Raw genomic sequence first — 8077 nt, forward strand, 5'->3', positions numbered from 1 at the left:
GTATTGAAGTAGTTCACTTTACAAATTAAAATTAGCCCATGATTTACTCATCCTAGGTGTGTATGACTTTCTTCTTTTAGACGAATACAATCGAAGTTATATTAATAAACACACTGATGCTTCGAAGCTGCATAATGGCAGTGGATTGCAACCATTGCAACCATCAGATTGAAGCTCCAAAAAGTGCATCTATCCATTATATAAGAACTCTATGTGGCTCCGGGGGGTTAATAAAGGCCTTCTGAAGCTGCGACGCCATGGCGATGGCGATGGCGATGGCGACGCCATGAGTTTGTGTAAAAAAATATTCATATTTAAAACTTTTTAAAGTAAAACAACTAGCTTCCGGGCAAACAAACATACGGATTCCACTTAAGGGTAAAGCGCAACTTATGCAAGTAATGTGACGTACTACTGATATTTACGCTACCCCATGATGCACTACGCTACTTCTGACGTCATAAGTTGCGAAAGTTGCGCTTTATACACAAGTAGACTGTGTATGGCCGGAAGCTAGTTATTATACTTTATAAAGTTTTAAATATGGATACTTTTGGAAACTCATGGCCTTGCTCCAGAAGGACTTTATTAACCCAACCCCATAGTTAATATAACTCCAATTGTATTCATCTGAAAGTCATATACACTAACGGTGGATTGAGGGTGAGTAAATCATGGGGTCATTTTAATTTTAGTGAAAATTACTACTACTCTACGTCAATTATGTAAAATCTAATTTTGTAAATTTGATTAAATTAAGTAAATTCAAAACACCTCACACATAACAAAAGGATTCATACCAGAAGTGACAGTGCAATCCTTCACCAAATTGCCAGTACTCATCTGGATCCTTGGTCAATCTGGGGTTGGGTTGGGTTGGGTTGGGTGGAGTGGGCTGAAAAGTCCTTAAAAAGAAAGATTTAATTTGTACCATTCCTTTAAACAATATTATACAAAGCGTATTTAAATTGTACCAACATTTGCCATTATTAAACATTCAGAACAAATGGTCCCCAATAGCTCCCTGGGTGCCGCAGCAAAAACGTCTGCCCGCTCCGGGTGTGTGTTCAGTGTGTGTGTGTGTGTGTTCAATACTTACTAACACACACACAAACACACACACTGTGAACACACACCCGGAGCAGTGGGCAGCCGTTTTTGCACATACATGTCACGTCACATCACACAATTGTAGCTTTGAAAAAAGCAAATTGGTACATCAAAATCAAACAGACCATCTAATAATTTTACCTGTAGCCACATTTATCCTGTTATGGAACGTCTGAAGGTCTTTCCCTTGATGCTCTTCAGTGAACTAAATAAAGGACTGATGATGGTGACATGTTCTCCTTTCTTTGTCACTTTAGAGGAAGAAAGACAAAAGGATAAAAAGTTACTCAGATTTGTCACTGGTAGATTAAATGACTTTTGATGATGAGAATAGCCTAATACTTTTAACTACATAATATATAAATCCCAATGTAAGGTTTAGAAGCAATGGTTAAAATTGACTTGCATCTTACTGAAGTTGATAATCGTGGTGGATTTGTCTCTCAGTTGGGTGCCTGTTCACCCCAAAAAATCTTCTTCCAATGCTTGAGATATATCCATATGTAAATGACTGTTTTATCAGTCACTTTACTCATTCGGATGCTCCTTCCCGAGAAAAAAAAAATTTAATAAAAAATTATATTTAAATATATTTAAAACACATTTACTTCATTCTTATTATACTTCAAATCCATTAACATATTTATTGACACATCTCCTAAGACTTATATTTAATTTATAATTAAACTTTATCTGGAGCCTTTCTTTAGTACACAATGCACATTTTTTAATATTACGACAACATTTTAAAAAATATATAACCATTAATAAAGTGTACCTAAAGTACACTTGCAATAGTTTCACTTTAACACAATAAAAATACACTTAACCTCAGCACGACTTCCAGATAACTAAAGTGCATTAAATACAACATTTTTTGTTCTTATTGACTTTAAGTATATATTTTAGGATACCAAAGTACAATTGCAGGGTAGTTATATTAAGTACATGTATGTAAATGCTTTGCAGTAAACTTAGCATAAAATAAATGTTTCAAATATATTTTAGTATTTTTTTTTCCATGAGGTTTTTCATGTGTTTGAGTTTTAAACTAGTTGACAACATTGACATCAGAGGCTTCAATGTTAAATAAGTGCATACGCTAATCGCGATTAGCATCTTACTGTAAACAAATCAATGGTACACACACAGTCACACACACAGCTGCAGTAGTACGTCCGTTTATCCGTGAAAGTTAACTTACAAAGAACATTTCTGGGAAGTTAATGAACTAACACACGATTGGTTTACCTGCATTATATATTCTACCATGAACTATATTAACATTCTTATCCGCTTATTTTAATGTAATACCTAAACGTTTAAATCTGTATTATTAATTGATCTCTATTTTTCTAAAATGATAGTGGATAGGACATGAATACGAAGCCTAACTTTACGTAATAGAGACTGAAAAATGTTCTCTTACCTTATCTTATCGCCAAAATGTTTGCACGACTCACACATCCAGACCGACCTTCCTCTGTGTTCACATATCAGCTTCTGTTCTCCTCCGTTTACATGTCACAACGCAAATTAGTTTAAAATAATAATTTAACAGGCATAAGGAAAGACCGAGTAATCTTGCCGAGCAGTAGCACACACATGTCGTCATCATCTAAACTGACGTATTTTCAAACTTGACCAGTAAAAAGGCGCGCACGGTTGTCATTGGCCAGTTACGTAGGTAGATGGCAGTCATATTAACCAATCATGATCAAAGAAGGTGAAAACAACCAATAGCAATTGTTTCAGCGTGGTAATGGAAAATATTACTTTTTTTTTCTTAATTTTTTTTTGTAAGAAATGTGTGTTCAGTTTTATTTGTAGACTATGTTATTTAATTAGTTGGTCAAATAGTGTTTTGATGACAGTGTGAATAAAAATGCAATCCTGCATGGTAAGCTTTAGGCAAATACAAAATTGTCCAAACAAACAAAATCACACAAAGCAAAAAGTTTCTGCTGCACTTCTCTCTTGAGATTGAAATTATATCCATTATTATTATTATTGTTAATAATATGATTATATATTTTAACATAAATTTAGATTTTTGAAGTGGTGTTTGGATCAAAATATTATACAATGCTAAAATAACAAAATAATAATTAGAAATAATTATAATTCAAAGATGTATTCCTTGAAGACATGACATTGATTCAACATACAGATTTTGTAAAAAAAAAAAAAAAAAAAAAAAAAAAACTAACCCTAACCCAACAACTGACATTATTCAACCGTATTTCAACTTTGAGGGTCAGTCATGTGCCAACTATGACTGAAAATAAAAGTCTGTACTGTTGGCCTCAAAAGAAAACTGAACTCAAAACACAATATGCTAAGTGAATGAAACTGCACTATATATTCTGTACATTCTGTATATATTCTCTACTACATATTCTGTACTCCTGTATATGATGCAAATATGATTTCTGAATTTACATTGGATTTTCCCTTCAAACCATGAATTTCCATTCTATCTTTCTTTACTTGGGCTATTTCATCATCTGAACTGATGTGCCCCTTACAATAATCAAAACCCTAACCCTAACCCTAACCCCAATATTCAATCTCTAGAATTACATTGTCACTAACCGACTGACCAGAAAACTCTGGAGTATCTCAATTGAATAAGGGCATATGGCTGTTGCTAGGGGTTTTATTTCTTCTACCCATCTCTAAGCCATTATAATTCCATTATTTAGATAGATTTTGATAGACAGAATTTGATAACTTCTGTAATCCGTTCTTCATATTGTACAGTGACCATTTTCTGGATATTCTGAACCATTTGTATATATTTTTTTGAAATAACTATATGGAGATAAGCATTTTGCAGTAACTCACAAAATCAGACCACTAAAAGTTGACATATTTAATGTCATGGGTTGAAACTAATGTCTGCTGAACACCAACACTCCAGGACTGGATTTGAAGAGACATGGCCTATACTGTAACCACATACACTATATTGCCAAAAGTATTGGGACACCCCTCCAAATAATTGAATTTGGGTGTTTCAATCAATTCTGTGGCCACACAGTTGTATAAAATCAAGCACTAAGCAGACGCTTCTACAAATTTTGTGAAAGAATATTTCTCAATTCAGGGTCCATATAGAGATTACCTATGTGGCTACCACCATAAGACTGATTGTGTTTGCTCATGACACATATGGTTTAACAAAGTGGGTCCCATATGTTTTTCCCATTCATAACCCATATAGAGATTACCTATGTGGGTACCACCTTGGGCCCATGTAGGCAGCCTATATAGGACTGATTGTGTTTGCTCATGTCTGACCCATATGGTTGATCAAAGTGGACCCCATATGTTTTTCCCATTCATAACCCATATAGAGATTACCTATGTGGGAACTACCTTGGGCCCATGTAGGCAGCCTATATGGGACTGGTTGTGTTTGCCCATGTCTGACACATATAGTTTGGCCAAGCGGGCGCCATATGTATTTCCCCATTCAGGGCCCATATAGAGATTACCTATGTGGGTACCACCTTGGGCCCATGTAGGCAGCCTATATAGGACTGATTGTGTTTGCCCATGTCTGACCCATATGGTTTATTAAAGTGGGCCCCACATATTTTCCCCATTCATAACCCATATAGACATTACCTATGTGGGTACCACCTTGGGCCCATGTAGGCAGCCTATATGGGACTGGTTGTGTTTGCCCATGTCTGACACATATTTTTTTGGCCAATTGGGCGTTATATGTATTTCCCCATTCATAACCCATATAGAGATTACCTATGTGGGTACCACCTTGGGCCGATGTAGGCAGCCTATATAGGACTGATTGTGTTTGCTCATGTCTGACCCATATGGTTTATTAAAGTGGACCCCATATGTTTTTCCCATTCATAACCCATATAGAGCTTACCTATGTGGGAACTACCTTGGGCCCATGTAGGCAGCCTATATAGGACTGATTGTGTTTGCCCATGTTTGACACATATGGTTTATCAAAGTGGGTCCCATATGTTTTTCCCATTCATAAACCATATAGAGATTACCTATGTGGGTACTACCTTGGGCCCATGTAGGCAGCCTATATGGGACTGATTGTGTTTGCCCATGTCTGACGCATATAGTTTGGCCAAGTGGGCGCCATATGTATTTCCCCATTCAGGGCCCATATAGAGATTACCTATGTGGGTACCACCTTGGTCCCATGTAGGCAGCCTATATAGGACTGATTGTGTTTGCCCATGTCTGACCCATATGGTTTATTAAAATGGGCCCCACATATTTTCCCCATTCATAACCCATGTAGAGATTACCTATGTGGGAACTACCTTGGGCCCATGTAGGCAGCCTATATAGGACTGATTGTGTTTGCTCATGTCTGTCCCATATGGTTTATCAAAGTGGACCCCATATGTTTTTCCCATTCATAACCCATGTAGAGATTACCTATGTGGGAACTATCTTGGGCCCATGTAGGCAGCCTATATAGGACTTATTTTGTGTTTGCCCAAGTTTGACACATATGGTTTATCAAAGTGGGTCCCATATGTTTTTCCCATTCATAAACCATATAGAGATTACCTATGTGGGTACCACCTTGGGCCCATGTAGGCAGCCTATATAGGACTGATTGTGTTTGCTCATGTCTGACACATATGGTTTATCAAAGTGGGTCCCATATGTTTTTTTCCCATTCATAAACCATATTGAGATTACCTATGTGGGAACTACATTGGGCCCATGTAGGCAGCCTATATGGGACTGATTGTGTTTGCCCATGTCTGACACATATAGTTTGGCCAAGCGGGCGCCATATGTATTTCCCCATTCAGGGCCCATATAGAGATTACCTATGTGGGTACCACCTTGGTCCCATGTAGGCAGCCTATGGGACTGATTGTGTTTGCCCATGTCTGACCCATATGGTTTATTAAAGTGGGCCACACATATTTTCCCCATTCATAACCCATATAGAGATTACCTATGTGGGTACCACCTTGGGCTCATGTAGGCAGCCTATATAGGACTGATTGTGTTTGCTCATGTCTGACCCATATGGTTTATCAACGTGGACCCCATATGTTTTTCCCATTCATAACCCATATAGAGATTACCTATGTGGGTACCACCTTGGGCTCATGTAGGCAGCCTATATAGGACTGATTGTGTTTGCCCATGTTTGACACATATGGTTTATCAAAGTGGGCCCCATATGTAATTCCCCATTCATAACCCATATAGAGATTACCTATGTGGGTAATACCTTGGGCCCATGTAGGCAGCCTATATGGGACTGATTGTGTTCGCCCATGTCTGACACATATGGTTTATCAAAGTGGGCCCCATATGTATTTCCCCATTCATAACCCATATAGAGATTACCTATGTGGGTAACACCTTGGTCCCATGTAGGCAGCCTATATAGGACTGATTGTGTTTGCCCATGTCTGACCCATATGGTTTATTAAAGTGGGCCCCACATATTTTCCCCATTCATAACCCATATAGAGATTACCTATGTGGGTACCACCTTGGGCCCATATAGGCAGCCTATAAAGGACTGCTTGTGTTTGCTCATGTCTGACCCATATGGTTTATCAAAGTGGACCCCATATGTTTTCCCATTTATAACCCATATAGAGATTATCTATGTGGGTACCACTTTGGGCCCATGTAGGCAGCCTATATAGGACTGGTTGTGTTTGCCCATGTCTGACCCAAATGGTTTATCAAAGTGGACCCCATATGTTTTTCCCATTCATAACCCATATAGAGATTACCTATGTGGGAACTACCTTGGGCCCATGTTGGCAGCCTATATAGGACTGATTGTGTTTGCCCATGTCTGACCCATATGGTTTATCAAAGTGGGCCCCATATATTTTCCCCATTCATAACCCATATAGAGATTACCTATGTGGGTACCACCTTGGGCCCATGTAGGCAGCCTATATAGGACTGATTGTGTTTGCTCATGTTTGACCCATATGGTTTATCAAAGTGGGCCCCATATATTTTCCCCATTCATAACCCATATAGAGATTACCTATGTGGGTACCACCTTGGGCCCATGTAGGCAGCCTATATAGGACTGATTGTGTTTGCTCATGTTTGACCCATATGGTTTATCAAAGTGGGCCCCATATATTTTCCCCATTCATAACCCATATAGAGATTACCTATGTGGGTACCACCTTGGGCCCATGTAGGCAGCCTATATAGGACTGATTGTGTTTGCTCATGTTTGACCCATATGGTTTATCAAAGTGGGCCCCATATATTTTCCCCATTCATAACCCATATAGAGATTGCCTATGTGGGTACCACCTTGGGCCCATGTAGGCAGCCTATATAGGACTGATTGTGTTTGCTCATGTTTGACCCATATGGTTTATCAAAGTGGGCCCCATATATTTTCCCCATTCATAACCCATATAGAGATTACCTATGTGGGAACTACCTTGGGCCCATGTAGGCAGCCTATATAGGACTGATTGTGTTTGCTCATGTTTGACCCATATGGTTTATCAAAGTGGGCCCCATATATTTTCCCCATTCATAACCCATATAGAGATTACCTATGTGGGTACCACCTTGGGCCCATGTAGGCAGCCTATATAGGACTGATTGTGTTTGCTCATGTCTGACCCATATGGTTTATCAAAGTGGGCCCCATATATTTTCCCCATTCATAACCCATATAGAGATTACCTATGTGGGTCCCACCTTGGGCCCATGTAGGCAGCCTATATAGGACTGATTGTGTTTGCCCATGTCTGACCCATATGGTATATCAAAGTGGGCCCCATATGTTTACCCCATTTATAACCCATATAAAGATTATCTATGTGGGTACTACCTTGGGCCCATGTAGGCAGCCTATATGGGATTTATTGTGTTTGCCCATGTCTAACCCATTTGATAAACCCAAATGGGCCCCATTTGTGTTGCCCATTTTGAACCCATGCACTCATTTCCC

At 38.7% G+C, this 8077-nt stretch overlaps 1 long non-coding RNA gene across 1 annotated transcript; it reads right to left on the bottom strand.

Annotated features, from left to right (window-relative positions):
- Positions 1-883: 883 nt before the first annotated feature.
- LOC307166146 lies at positions 884-1587 on the bottom strand. Its single transcript, XR_013822593.1, has 3 exons — positions 1517-1587; positions 1252-1361; positions 884-905 (listed from the first exon to the last, which is right to left on the bottom strand). It is a non-coding gene; the product is annotated as an uncharacterized lncRNA (long non-coding RNA).
- Positions 1588-8077: the final 6490 nt, after the last annotated feature.

Source organism: Squalius cephalus (genome assembly GCF_949319135.1).
Source record: "Squalius cephalus genome assembly, chromosome: 10".
Classification (NCBI taxonomy): domain Eukaryota; kingdom Metazoa; phylum Chordata; class Actinopteri; order Cypriniformes; family Leuciscidae; genus Squalius; species Squalius cephalus.